We start from the raw sequence: 14,826 nt of genomic DNA, 5'->3' as shown, positions 1-14,826 counted from the left end.
TTCTGACTCATAGTGCCCCTGTACAGGGTTTCTGAGGAGCAATCGGTGGGTTTGAATTACCAACCTTGTGGTTTTCAGTTCATTGCTTATCCTACAGTGCCATACCATTAATAAAAAAAATACATATTATCATCATTTAAAAAATTTACATTTGAGGAAAGTACAACTCTGAGATGTCAGTTAACTTGGTCCAACTGACAATAACTAAGCAGAGGATACAGGACTGAAGCTCGGTCCACCTGTCTGCACAAACCACACTGGTGCCATTCCAACTATACTGTTTTCTCTCTCATGAAGAGAAAAAGTTTAATATCTAGCTATGCAAAGGAATTTTTTTCTTAAAAAAACCACAACTTTTTATTGTGAATTGACTAAAAATTTACAGAGCAGATTATCTGTTTTACATTCATCAAATCATATACTTTTCTTAATTACCATGATTACAAGCCCCTCCATGTACCAACAGTTCACAGAATTTACCTCCAGTCACTTTAACTATTGCAGTCCTCCCTGTGTCTCCCAATACCTTCATCTTTCCTCTGTTAACCTCACTCTTACTGTATATTGCCTTCCATATCATCCACATTAACATGCATCTACCCTCTAGACAGCAATCGGTAGGGATTGCATCTCAATGTAAAGAAAATAAAAATCCTCACCACTGGACCAATAAACAACATTCTTATCAACCGAGAAAAGATTGAAATTGCCAAGGACTTCATTCTTCTTGGATCAACTATCAATACTCATGGAAGCAGCAGTCAAGAAATCAAATGACATATTGCATTAGGCAAATCTGCTGCACAAGACCTTTTTAAAGTGTTGAAGAGCAAAGATGTCAGCTTGAGAACTAAGGTGCACCTGACCCAAACCATGGTATTTTCAAAAACCTCACATACATGTGAAAGCTGGACAGTGAATAAGGAAGACTGTAGAAGAACTGATGCTTTTGAGTTATGGTGTTGGAGGAGAATATTGAAAGTGCCATGGGCTGCCAAAAGAACCAAAAGATATGTGTTGGAAGAAGTGTAGCCAGAGTGCTCCTTAGAGGGCAGAATGACCAAACTTCATCTCTCGTATTTCAGACATAGTGTTAGGAGGGACCAGTTGCTGAAGAAGGATATCATGTTTGGTAAGATGGAGGTTCAGAGAAAAGAGGAAGACCCCCAGCAAGATGGATTGGCAAAGTGGCAGCATCAATAGGCTCAAGCGTGGCAACAATGGTAAGGTTGGCCCAGGACTGGGCAGTGTTTCGTTCTTCTGTTTATAAGGTCACTATGAGTTGGTACCGACTTGATGGCACCTAACAACAACAACAAACTCTCTAGACCATGAATAATTTTCCCTCTTCTATCCTCAGTAGTCATCATTGATTATTTTATTAAGAAAATCTTTTCTCAACTTTTTACAACATTGGTCTCCTACAATATTTGTCCTTTTGTGGTTGACTAATTTCACTCAATATAATGTCCTGTAGGTTCATCTATGTTATATGGTATTTTTCAGATTCATTGCTATTCTTCAATGTTGCATAGTATTCCATTGTGTGTGTGAACCAAAGTTTGTTTAGCCATTCTTTTGTTGATGGCCATTTAGACAGTCTCTATCTTATTTTTTTTAGTATTTTGATTGTGAATTGAGTGAAAGTTTACAGAGCAGATCATCAGTTTTACATTCAACTAATCATACACCTTGCTTCATTACAATGATTATAATCTATTCCATATACCATCAGTTAACAGTGTTTCTCTCTATTCATTTTATCTTTTTTTTTTTTTTAACACTCAGGCATATATAATAATTTACACCACCAAAGGGCACATTCTGCAAGTCTGCCTCCTGGCCGCCAGCTCTCAGTCCCTCTCTTCCCATGAATCTAGAGTCCTCAGCTGCTCCTTCTCTCCATGTCCCCATCTCTGCCGCCATCTCTGGTGTCACTGAGGACTCTAGATTCATGGGAAGTTGTGACAGTTACAACTAGTCATGATAACAATTACTCACTATTGAATTATAAGAATCTTATCCCCATCTCTTTTTACCAGACCCATCTAGACAAGAGGAAAACTATTCAGTGGGGACTCTACTGTCCCTCACATACTTTTAAACTAAACTCCCTCTTGAAGCCTTGTAAGCCAGTCATTTTGTGCTTTATCGTCCCCTCATTTTAGGTAGCCAATGTTGCCCATCTGCAAAGGAATTTTTACACAGAAAATTTTACTGATTATATTAAAGACAAGGATGTTGTTAAGAGCTTTTGAGGACATTCTGACTCATAGTGACCCTGTATAGGGTTCCCAAGGCTGGAAATCTTTTTGGAAGCTGAAAGTTTAATCTTTAACCCACAAAGATATGGATACACACTGGTTATTTAGTACAAAGGGGCAAGTTCAGTAATAGAATTCTCGCCTTCTATGCAGGCAATTTGGGATTTGGTTCCTGGACTATGTCCATTTTTCATTGGAGGCTTGTGTGTTGCTATAATGCTTAACAGATTTCAGTGGAACTTCCAGACACAGACAGACTAGAAACAAAGGCCTGGTGGTCTATTTTCATAAAATCAGCCATTGAAAACCCTGTGGAACACGATGATCAGACCTGCAGCTGACCACAGGACTGGTGCAGGACCAGGTGGTGTATCTTTCCATCACGCATGAGGTTGCCGTGAATCTAGGGCCAACTGTACCACACCGAACAACCCCAGGTTATATGCAAGATCCATTGGAATATGGTGAGAAAATAATGTAACTTCATTTATTTAAACTTTATCTTTACTAATTTTTGTCTTGAATATGTTTTATAATTGTACAGAGCCCATTCCTACAGTAGTGTGCATGCATAATGTGTGAATAAAAAACAATGCATATATTGGTAGGGCCTGCTCAAACATTTCTCCTGATAGCGGTGTGTGATTAACAATTTGGAGACCTCTGATTTCATAAGCGCAGCAGATGCTGCAGGGAGTCCTACCCATAAAGTCTTACTTCTAGGCATTTCAATGCAAATTGATTCAACTGTTATCAGCATTAGTATCTTTCAGTTCCTGGAGCCCAGTTTCCCCTTGATTGTGGCAGCCTAGCAGTATTAGAATTCTACAGCCCCCAACCTGATATTAATCCTCAACCAATAACCAATGGGAGTTGGCGCATTAATATCATAACTCATTATCCCTCGGGTCTTCTAATCTATCTATAGGGTTCCCAAGCTCCAGTTGCCCACAGCGGCAGCTCCCTTGTTGCAAACCCTATATTGATTTTCTTTCCTGTCTCATTCTCCCACACCTCTACAAGTGCTTTGTGTACTCTCCCAAAGAAACTACTAGTTTTTGAATCCATGTCTCAAGGTCAGCTTTGGGACAACTAAACTATGAATTTAAAACTCTTTGAAATCACTCTAATGTTTGGAGTGTCGTGCCTGGAAAAGGAGCATAATTTAGATTTTATGACTGTCATTCTCAAAGTAAATTAACTAGATTCAAACTACATGACAATTTTATTTCCTTACAAAACAAATTCAACTTTTTTTTCTTGATCAGTGATTGTCTGGAAAGGAGGTGAGTTTCATAAAGTTTTAGAGTTAGAACAGGCAAGTTGATTTTTTTTTTTTGGTTTAAAAATGAGGATGCCATGCTTTCAAGAGATTTACCAGCTTGCTAGATGCCACACAACTAAAAAATGGTCTAGCCACAATTGGATCTGTATTGCAGTCCTCTGACCATGTTTCCAACAACACCACTTTCCTACACAAGCAGTCCTTAGGTTACCAACAAGCTCTGTCCTAAGTGTATCTTTAAGTGAATTTTTAGGTAAGTTGATCTTGAGACATGGATTCAAAAACTGGTAAGGTGAAGATAGTTCTTTTTTATCCTTACTTTAGTGCAAGAAAAGGAAACCTGGTGGTTCAGTGGGTTAAACATTGGGGTGCTAATTGCAAGGTTGGAGGTTCAAACCCAACAGTTGCTCCTTAGGAGAAAGATTAGAATTCTGTTCCTGTAAAGATTCACAATTTGGGAAACCCAAGGAGCAGTTCCACTCTACCTTACTGGGTTTCTGGTGGTAGTGTTTATGTGCTGTGGAGTTTATAGCGGTCCTGTATAGGATTTCTAAGGCTATAAATCTTTATAGGAGCAGAAAGCCTCATCTTTCTCCCATGGAGCAGCTAGTAGATTAGAACTGCTGACCTTGTGGTTAGCAGACTGACATGTAACTCACTATGCTACCAGGACTTGACTTGATGGCAGTGAGTATGTTTAGTGCAAGAAAAGACTTGAAATCTTTTCAATGATTTAAAAGATGCACACTGAGCAAGTGAAGGTGCTTATGATTAAGAGTTTGTTTATGGTTTGTTGTCATTGGTGGTTCCCAAGATGGAGACTATCATGGAGGGGCCGCTGAGCAAATGGGCTAATGTGATGTAAGGGTGGAAGTACTGTTGGTTTGTTCTGGACTACAATGCAGGGCTGCTCTCCTACTACATGTCCAAGGACAAAATGATGAGAGGCTCACACAGAGGATGTGTTGGACCCATGATGCTGATGAGTGAAAGAAGTGGATCTATGCCTTAGAAGAAACAATTCTTTGACATACTCTTCTGCTTCAAGGTTTGGATTTAGGATTTGTTCCTAGTGTCCAAGACTTTGATAAGAAACTTATAGAAGCTGATGCTTATCTATAAATCTTGATAGAACAATTAAAGCTTTTTGATGACAAACTTCTAAACTACAAAGATGATGAACAGAGAAAAAAACTGAAACTCTCAAAGAGACAACAAATAGCATGGTAGTATCAATTAAACACTGCATTGTATTGCTGCAGATTGCTAAAGACCAGAGTAATGCGGAGAAGCACGCAGATGGAATTATGTTGCAGTTGTTGTTAGGTGTCATCGAGTCAGTACCGACTCATAGCGACCCTATGCACAGCAGAATGAAACACTGCCCAATCCTGGGCAAACCTCACTACTGTTGCCACGCTTGAGTCCATCGATGCTGCCACCTGGCAAATCCATCTTGATGGGGGTCTTCCTCTTTTTCTCTGACCCTCCATCTTATCAAACATGATATCCTTCTCCAGCCTCTGGTCTCTCCTGACAACATGTCCAAAGTACGAGAGATGAAGTTTTGCCATCTTGGCCTTCAAGAAGCACTCTGGCTGCACTTCTTCCAACATAGATCTGTTGGTTCTTTTGGCAGCCCATGGCACTTTCAATGTTCTCCTCCAACATCATAACTCAAAAGCATAAATTCTTCTACAGTCTTCCTTATTCACTGTCCAGCTTTTGCATGCATATGAGGTTATTGAAAATACCATGGCTTGGGTCACGAATTATAAGTACTATTAATCCTGTAGATGCAATATATCAACTTAGTCCCTTGGAACCTGTGGTCAGCACAATGCCTTCTCAGACTCTCTTACTTCCAGAACCCATTCAGTTATGTAAATCAGAGCAACGTCCACCTTCCCTCTCAGTGGGACCTGTAATAGCTACTGTGGGACATCATCAGAGTCCAACACCAAATAGTACAGGCTATGGGCACTCACCACCTAGTAGCAGTCTGACTTCTCCAAGCCATGTCAACATGTCCCCAAACACAGTCCCAGAGTTCTCTTATTCTAGCAGTGAAGATGAATTCTATGATGCTGATGAATTCCATCAAAGTGGCTCATCCTCAAAGTGTTTAATAGATTCCTCTGGATCTGCCTCAGTCTTGACACATAGCAGCTCCTGAAGCAGTCTAAAGAGCCCAGACACCACGGAATCACTTAACTTCTCCTTGTCCAAGAGAACAAGTGATGTTGACCTTTTCAATTCCCATGATGATAGAGATGATGAAGGAGAGGCAGGGTCAGTAGAAGAGTGTTAACATGCATATCTTGTCCCAGGTTAGGCTTGAGATGGATCTGACTAAGGTAGTTCTTTCAACATTTATTCTTGAAAGAAGATCACTTTTAGAAATGTATGCACATTTTTTTGCACATCCGGACCTGTTTGTGAGCACTAGTGACCAGAAAGATCCCAGGGATCAAATTATGCAGGTTGTGAAGTGGTACCTCTCAACCTTTCATGCAGGAAGGAAAGGATCAGTTTCCAAAAAACCATACAACCCCATTTTGGGTGAGATCTTTTAGTGTCACTGGACATTACCAAATGACACTGAAAAGAACACAGAGCTAGTTTCAGAAGGACCAGTTCCCTGGGTTTCCAAAAACAGTGTAACATTTGCGGCCGAATAGATTTCTCATCATCCACCCATTTCAGCTTTTTATGCTGAGTCTTTTAACAAGAAGATGCAGTTCAATGCTCATATATGGACCAAGTAAAAATTCCTTGAGATGTCAATTGGGGTCCACAACATAGGGCAAGGCTGTGTCTCATGTCTAGACTATGATGGGCATTATATTTTCACTTTCCCTGATGGTTATGGAAGGTCTATCTTCACAGTGTCCTGGGTGGAGCTAGGAGGAGAATGCACTATTGTTCCAAAATGGACTACAGTGCAAATATCGTCTTCCATACTAAACCTTTCTGTGGGGGCAAGAAGCACAGAATTACTGCTGAGATTTTTTTCTCCAAATGACAAGAAGTCTTTTTGCTCAGTTGAAGGGGAGTAGAATGTCATAGTGTATGCAAAATACACAACAGGGGAAAATACAGTCTTTATAGATACCAAGAAGTTGCCTATAATCAAGAAGAAAGTGAAGAAGTTGGAAGATCAGAATGAGTATGAGTCCCGCTGCCTCTGGAAGGATGTGGCTTTCAACTTCAAAATCAGAGACACTGATGCAGCAAAACACAGACTTGAAGAAAGACAAAGAGCAGAAGCCCGGGAAAGGAAGGAGAAAGAAATTCAATGGGAAACGAGGTTATTTCATGAAGATGGAGAATGTTGGGTTTATGATGAACCATTATTGAAATGTCTTGGTGCTGCCAAGCATTAGGTTGGGAAATGCCCTGATGACCAGGGAAGGAGGCATAATTAAGCAACAAACACTCTTCCTTTGGGAGAATCTTGTTCACTCCTTTCTTATTTCAGGGATACTGGACTTTCCAATGCAGATGCAGGACGGTCATCTGTGTCGGCTTCATTTGATCTCTTGAGTCTTTGTTGCAGAGGGTTTGAGTAGTCTATCTGCCTAGTCTGCCTGCCATCTTGCTGGAATTCCTGTTTAAATTAAAATTAAAGCAAGAAAAGCATCTTGTATTTTTTCTCCTGTGGAAGTTATGACTTAACTTCAGTCCTGAAAAAAACCCTGAGGTTTTGAAAACAAGATATCTGATCCTTCTTCAAGCCCCATATTTTGAAAGCATCTATAAACAGCATTCTTAAACTCTGCACTCTAGTATTGCTATTGAGATATATGACGTTTCCCAGTTCATATAATCTTGGTTCTATATATATACATACAAAATATACTTGATGCTAGATTTTGCACAATGCTTTATCTGATGTAAATATTGATTCCTTTGTTTTAGGAAACTAGTGCACTGTATTAAAATCAAGTGTTAGGAAATTTCACGGTCTCATCTATAATAACTTTTATTTTGGAATTAAACAATTATTAAATTGTAAAAAAAAAAAAGAATTTGTTTACAAGTAGAGATTGGCTCAATTGTTTCAAAGTGAGGGATACGGCACTGTGGGTTAATGCGCTGGGCTGCAAGGTTGCTTTGATCTTCAAGGTCAGCGGTTCAGGCTCACCAGCCACTCTTTGGAAACCCTATACAAGGTTGCTATGAGTTGGTACTGACTCGATGGCACTTAACAACAAACAATACAGGGAATGCAGTTGTTGTTGTTAGTTCCCTTGAATAGGTTCTGACTCATAGCAACCCTATATAGTGTTTCTGAGGAATGACTGGTGGGTTTGAACCACTGACCTTGCAGTTAATTGTCCAGTGCTGATATTATAGTGTCACATCAGAACTCCAAAGGGGGAGAGTGCTAGTTATCTATAAATCAGACATTTTGTAACCCAGGGACTCATTGTATATTGATACACAAATGATTAAATCAGGAGATTAGCATTTAAAAAAAAAAAATAAATGTTTTTTAAGACCTAAATACTAAAAATTTAAAATTTTGCAGACTATATGATTTCTATCACACAAACTTAACTTTGCCATTGTCACATGAAAGCAGCTCTAGACCATACGTAAACAGGAATTCCAGCAAGATGGAAGACTAGGCAGATAGACTACTTAAATCCTCTGCAACAAAGACTCAAGAGATCAAATGAAGCCAATACAGATGATAGTCCTGGAACCCTGAGCTTCAGAGGAAAGACTAGAGAAGTGGATCAAACACCAACTAAGAGAGGAAGCTGAACAAAAATTGCAAACTAGGAGACAAACAGATTGGTAAATTGTCAGCTGACCTGACACAGCTCAGCCATTTTCAACTTTTGCAAGTAGCATTCCAATCAAGACAGCGACCTGATAATCAGCTTCGCATGTCCAGGACCACACAAGTGCCCACAGCAGTGGGTGGTGTCCTGAAAGGTGTAATCTTTCCCTTGTTCCTCAAACCTTCTGGGTGACAAGAAGTTTGGCCAGCCCCACCCTCACTCATCTGGCAGTGGGTGGCATTTCCCCTTAAACAACTCTTGCTCCACCTGCAGTAGGAGGCACACCCTCATGGATGGGGTGATGGGTACACATCATCCCAGCACTTGAAGGTACATGATCCTTGCTTCCTTAGGTCAGCAGAACACACAGTGTTGGATGGGTGTTTTCTGAGCTGGCAGGAACTCCTTCCTGGACCAGGAGCACTGACCACAGCCACCCTCTAAGCTGTCAAGAATTTATTTCATGACCAGGTACCCTGATCCCAGCCATATTCTGAGCTGGTTCCTTTCAGAACCAGGTGTCTTGCTCCAACCTCCTTCTAAACCAGCAGGAACTCCATCCAGAACTGATGCCCTTCCTTCCCCCACAGAGAAAATTCTGGGAACAATCTCCAGAATAAACTTTATGTTAGACCACAAAGCCTGCCTCAATACATTTTAAAATGTAGAAATACTAACAAAGCATCTTCTTAGATCATAATATTATAAAATTAGAAAACAATAATTGGAAGATAAAACAAACAAACCAACTTAATAACACCCTGTTTAAAAACTACAAAGTAGTAGAAGAAATGAAAAATCCCTTCAATTAAATGAAAATGAAAACATACCAAAACCTTTGGGAACATATAAAAGCAGTGCTCAGAGAACATTTTATAGCAATAAGTGGCACATCAAAAAAGAAGAAAGAACCATAATCAAGACCTTAACTCAACATCTCCAGAAATTAGCAAAAGAGCAGCAAAATAAGCCTGTGTCACCAAAATAAAAGAAATAAGAAAGATTAAAGTAGCAATAAATGAGGCAGAAAACAGAAAAACAATAGAAAAAAATCAATAAACCTAGAAGTTGTTTCTTTGAAAGGATTAATAAAATTAATCACTAGTGAAGGATAAGATACAAATAACAAGACTAAGAAATGAAATGGGTAATGTCACAACAGAATCAACTGAAATATAAAGGATAATAACAGAAAACTATGAATAATTGTGCTCCATCAAATTTGAACACATTAACTTTCTAAACAAACAGAGACTGAGATAGACAATTTGAATAGACCCACCATAAAAAAAGGTGAACAGGTCATTAAAAACTTCTAACCAAAAAGTGTCTTGGGGAGGGTGGGACTTGATGGTGGAGTAGGCAGAAAGACTGCAGACTTTCTTCATCAAAGATACGGAAAACCAGATGAAACAGTTTCAGAGGATGGTCTTGGGACTTGGAGCTTCAGATAAATAAGTGCACCAAGTGCTTACCAAGAGAAAGAATTTGAGCAGAAGTCAGAAAGGAGGTGACTTCTGATTTGGGGCGGCCAACATGACCCTCTAAAGTCATTTTGAATGGGTGTGAGAGGATTGAGAGGCAAAAAACCATTCCCATTGCAGAAGACTGCCTGTGACTAGAAGAGACAAAGGCACTATTATTTGTTTTCTCTTTCTACTCATTTCCTCTCTGGCTACCAGAGGTGAGACCTGTATAAGTAGACACCTCCAAGGAAGGTCCCTGCAGACCCTGCGACTGGGCATATAATTAAAGGGGGAGGAGGAAACAGAAACAGCTCGTGCCAGCAATCTCTTCCAAATCAGTCCTGGCCTGTCCTGGGCTAGCCATCACTAGAGCAGCTAAATGGACTTTAGGGGAAGGAAACAAGGGGAAAGAAAAAGAAAAAAGCTAGTGACAGGTTAGAGAGGCATAGCATGACCATCTTGAAATTTCTCAGGTGTCTGTCAAGGCAAAAGTCCATTAGTTGGAGAGACTTCTGGCAAGATGGTGGACTGGGCAGACACACTGCATGGACTATCTATGACAAAGATATGAGAGCCAACCTGTCAATTGATCCTCCAGAGAATAGATGAGGGTTTCTACTCCCCCAAAGATTTAAAGGCCACGGTCATGAGTGAGTTATTGCCCTGGGTATGTTATGGCCCTAGGTGAGCTACGCCCCAGTGGACTACAACCTAAGAGAAGCCCCTGCATCCAAGTAAAAGAAGAATTATGGGGGCATGTGTGGAGCTTCACAACACAGGGTGGAGACTCAGTCCCAGTGAGGGCTTTGGGATGGGGCTGTGTGCCACAGTTGCTGTGGATTGTAAAACTGTTCAGAGAAATGAAAAAAGGAGAGAGGCAGTCTGTGGTGGTTGCAGGGTATGTGTAGGGGATAAGGGTGGTTGTTCATGGGCTGGAAGGAGGACACATGTGGGTGTGGGTGGCAGGGCTGACTGTGTGCAACAGGAGGAAGGTTGGAGGGAAGATGGAGGTGATGGGATTCGCAGGGAGGAATGTGGTAGTTGGATGCATGGAGGTGGACACTGTTGACTGTTGGTGCATGGAGGGGACTATGGGCATGTGGTGGGACAGACTATGATTTGTTCAGTGTGGAACTAATGGTCTGCTCTGTAGACCTTCACTCAATTCACAATAGAAGGTTGAAGGAAGAAAAAAATGTTTAAAAAAGGTTTTCTTGATAAAAGAAACAACTAGCTGCTCTTTGGAAAGTCTACACAGGGTCGCTATGGGTTGGAACACACTCAACTATACTTAACAACAACAACGATGGTCATGGATGGGGGAGGGGCTGGGGAAGGGAAATTATTAATAGACTAGAGGGTAGACTGAGTCCTGATGTGGCGCTGTGGGTTAACGTACCAGACTGCAAAGCCATTTGAACTGCAAGGTCAGCGGTTCAAGCTCACCAGCTGCTCCTTGGAAACCCTATACAGGGTCACTATGGGTCAGAACCAACTCGGCAGCACTTAACAACAACAGAGGGTAGACACATGGTAATAGGGTGACAGGGCAGGCAATATACAACAAGAGGGAGGTTAGTAGAGGAAAGATGAAGGTAGCAGGAGACACAGGGAGGTATGCAATAGTTAAAGTAGAAGAGATAAATGCTGTTAAATGTTAATACACGGAGGGGACTGAAACCATGTAATGAAGCAATGTATATGATTTGTTGAATCTAAAACTGATGAGCTACTTTGTAAACCTTTACTCAATCCACCATACAAACTTTGCTTCACTGGAGAATCCTGCCAAACATTCAGAGAACAGCTGACACTAACTCTATGCCAATACTATCCCAGTGTATGGAAAAATTCATTTTATGAAATGAGCATAACCCTAACACCAAAAACAGGCAAAAACATCACTGAAAAAGAAAATTATAGACCAATATCCTTCATGAACAGAGGCAAGCATTCTCAAAAAAATCCTTGCCAATAGAATGTAACAACATATCAAGAAAATAACACATCATGACTAAGTGGCATTCATACCATGCATGCAAAGATAGTTCAATATTAGAGAAACAATCAACATAATCCACCACTTAAATAAAACAAATGAAAAGAATCATATGATCAGATTGATACACACAGAAAAAACATTTGACAAAATCCAACACCATTCCTGATAAACACTCTCAGAAAAATAGGAATAGAAAGAAAATTCCTCAACATAATTAAGGTATATATACAAAACCAATGGTTAACATTAGTTTTAGTGGAAAGAGACTGAAAATACTCCCTTTGTAAACCAGAACCAGACAAGGTTGCCCTTTATCACCACTTCTATTCAATATTGTACCAGAAATCCTAGCCAGAGCAATAACGCAAGCAAGGGAAATAAAAGGCATTCAAATTGGCAAAGAAGAAGTAAAACTATCTCTATCTGTGGATGATTTGATTCTATACATAGACAATCCTAAAGACTCAGCAAGAAAATTACTACAACTAGTAGAAGGATTCAGCAAAATGGTAGAATCCATAATTAACATACATAAACCAATTGGATTTCTTTACAATGAGAACCCTGATCAAGATTTCAAAAGAGATGGAAAAACTAAAAACCAAGTTTACATGGAAAGGAAAGAGACCCTGACAGAGAAGTAAAAACTATTAAAAAAGAAGTAGGACACGTCACACTTCTCATCTCAAAACCGAATACAAAGCCTTGATAATCAGAACACTTTGCTACTGGTACAACAACAGGCACATAGATCAATGGAATAGAATTGAAAACCCAGAAAGAAATTCATCCACCTATGTACAGCTGATCTTTGACAAAGGGCCCAAACACATTAAATGGGGGAAGAGAGATCCTCTTAACAAATGGTGCTGGCAAAATTAGATATCCATTTTCAGAAAAATGAAATAGGACCCATATACAAAAACAAGTTCAAGATGGATCAAAGATCTAAATGTAAAACTGATAACTACAAAGATCATCACAGAAAAAATAAGGACAAATATTGTTGCTGTTGTTAAGTGCCACTGAGTTGGTTCAGACTCGTAGGGACCTTTTATAGGGTAACTGAAGCTGTAAATCTTTATGGGAGCAGAAAGCCTCATCTTTCTCCCACATAGCAACTGGTAGATTCAAACTACTGACCGTGTGGTTAGCAGCTCAGCTCATAATCCATTATGCTACCACAACTCCTTAGGGACAAACATGGAGACCCTAAAACATGGCATAAATACACAGTCAACTGAAAACACACAAAGAGCAGAAGACAAACTAGATGACTGGGACCTCCTAAAAACGAAATACTTGTGAACAGCAAAAGATTACACCAAAAGAGTAAAAAGAGAATGCAGAAATTGGGAAATTTTTTGGCAAGTTAAAAAGTTTTTTTTTCCAATTTTTAACTTTTATTGTAAATTGAGTGAAGGTTTACAGAATAGATCATCAGCTTGACATTGAACAATTATACTTTACTTCATTTCATATTTGCAGTCCCTTCTGTGTACCAATAATTAACATTTACCTGTGTTCACTTAACCATTACATTCCTCTCTGTGTCTCCTACTACCTTCATCTTTCCTCTGAAAATTTTCCTCTTGTATATTGTTTGCCCTGTCATCTATATCAACATGTGTCTGCCCTCTAGCCCATGAATAATTCCCCTGTTTCCCCACCCCCTCTCTAACCATTATAGATGATTTTTGTTTGTTTGAACAATGATGCGATCCACAGGTTCAAAGTAACAGTATCACACACTCTTCTCATTTTCCATCCCAAACTCTTCACTGGGATCAAGTCTGTATCTTGAGGTGTGGAATTTTGAATATGCTTCCATAATTCTTCTTTTGCTTGGATATTCGGGTTTCTTCCAGGTCATAGTACTCTGGAGTCTGTACTTTACTTGGGTCATAGTTCACCTGGAGCCATAGCTCACCCAGGGCCATAGCTCACCAAGGACTGTGGTTTTTAAATCTTTGAGGGAGCAGAAAGCTTCATCTTTTTCTTGTGAAGCAGCTGGCAAGATGGCTTTTGTTTTAGAGGGTTCTTGTAATCCACCATCTTGCCGGAAATCCTCTAGTGATGTTTTAATGTGACCTGTAGTACTCAAACATAACTTTTTTTTAAAAAAAGTTTTTATTGTGAATTGAGCTATAATTTACATGGGAGAACATCAGTTTTACACTGATTGTTTCATTGCAGTGATTACAGTCTCCTCCGTGCATCATCATTCAACAGCATTTGTTTCCATTCCCTCTGTTTTTTTTTGGGGGGGGGGGATTTACACAAAAACACTCAGGACTATATAATAATTTAAACAACCAAAGGGTACATTCTCTAAGTCTGCCTTCTAGCTGCCAGCACTCAGTCTTTCTCTTTCCATGAGTCTAGAGTCCTCAGCTGCTCTCTCTCTCCATGTCATCATCTCTGCCGTCACTGTTTCTCTGGATAGGGTCCCACATTCTGCTAATGCTCTTCTCTCTTGATGGTTTCTGGACTATAATATTAACTACTCCTTGGTTTTTGTTATAAAACTTCTACCTTTACAATTGTGACCATTGCAATTAGTCATAACAATTATTCACTATTGAATCATAAGAATCTTATCCCTATCTCTTTTTATCAGACCCGTCTAGACTAGATGAAAACTAATCAGTGGGGACTCTACCTTCCCCCACACACTCTTACACTAAACTCCCTCTTGAAACCTTGGAAACCAATCACTTCGTGCCTTTCTCACTCCCTCATTTTAGGTAGCCAATGTCTAAGTTGCCCATCCCTATCTACCCTGTATACCGAGAGGATAGGATTGATACTTGATGTGATGACTCCTTCCCTCTCAGTTGATATTTTGAGCTACTACTGGAAAGGTGTGTGACAAGGTTGTATTCTTTCACCATACTTATTCAACCTGTATACTGAGCAAATAGTATGAGAATCTGGGTTCTATGAAGAAAAACGTGGCGTCAGGATTGGAGGAAGACTCATTAACAACCTGCGATATGCAGATGATACAACCTTG

At 39.8% G+C, this 14,826-nt stretch overlaps 1 protein-coding gene and 1 pseudogene across 2 annotated transcripts in view; one reads left to right on the top strand and one right to left on the bottom strand.

The window, feature by feature from the left end:
• Positions 1-14,826, bottom strand: part of PCSK2 (proprotein convertase subtilisin/kexin type 2) — a 416,285-nt gene that overhangs the window by 132,026 nt on the left and 269,433 nt on the right. The window lies entirely within an intron of this gene.
• Positions 4,346-6,935, top strand: LOC102835545 (annotated as a pseudogene).

This window comes from Chrysochloris asiatica, unplaced genomic scaffold, assembly GCF_000296735.1.
Source record: "Chrysochloris asiatica unplaced genomic scaffold, ChrAsi1.0 scaffold00039, whole genome shotgun sequence".
Lineage (NCBI taxonomy): Eukaryota > Metazoa > Chordata > Mammalia > Afrosoricida > Chrysochloridae > Chrysochloris > Chrysochloris asiatica.
Note: the sequence above shows the minus strand (reverse complement) of the source record. Positions and strands in the feature narration are given on the sequence as shown.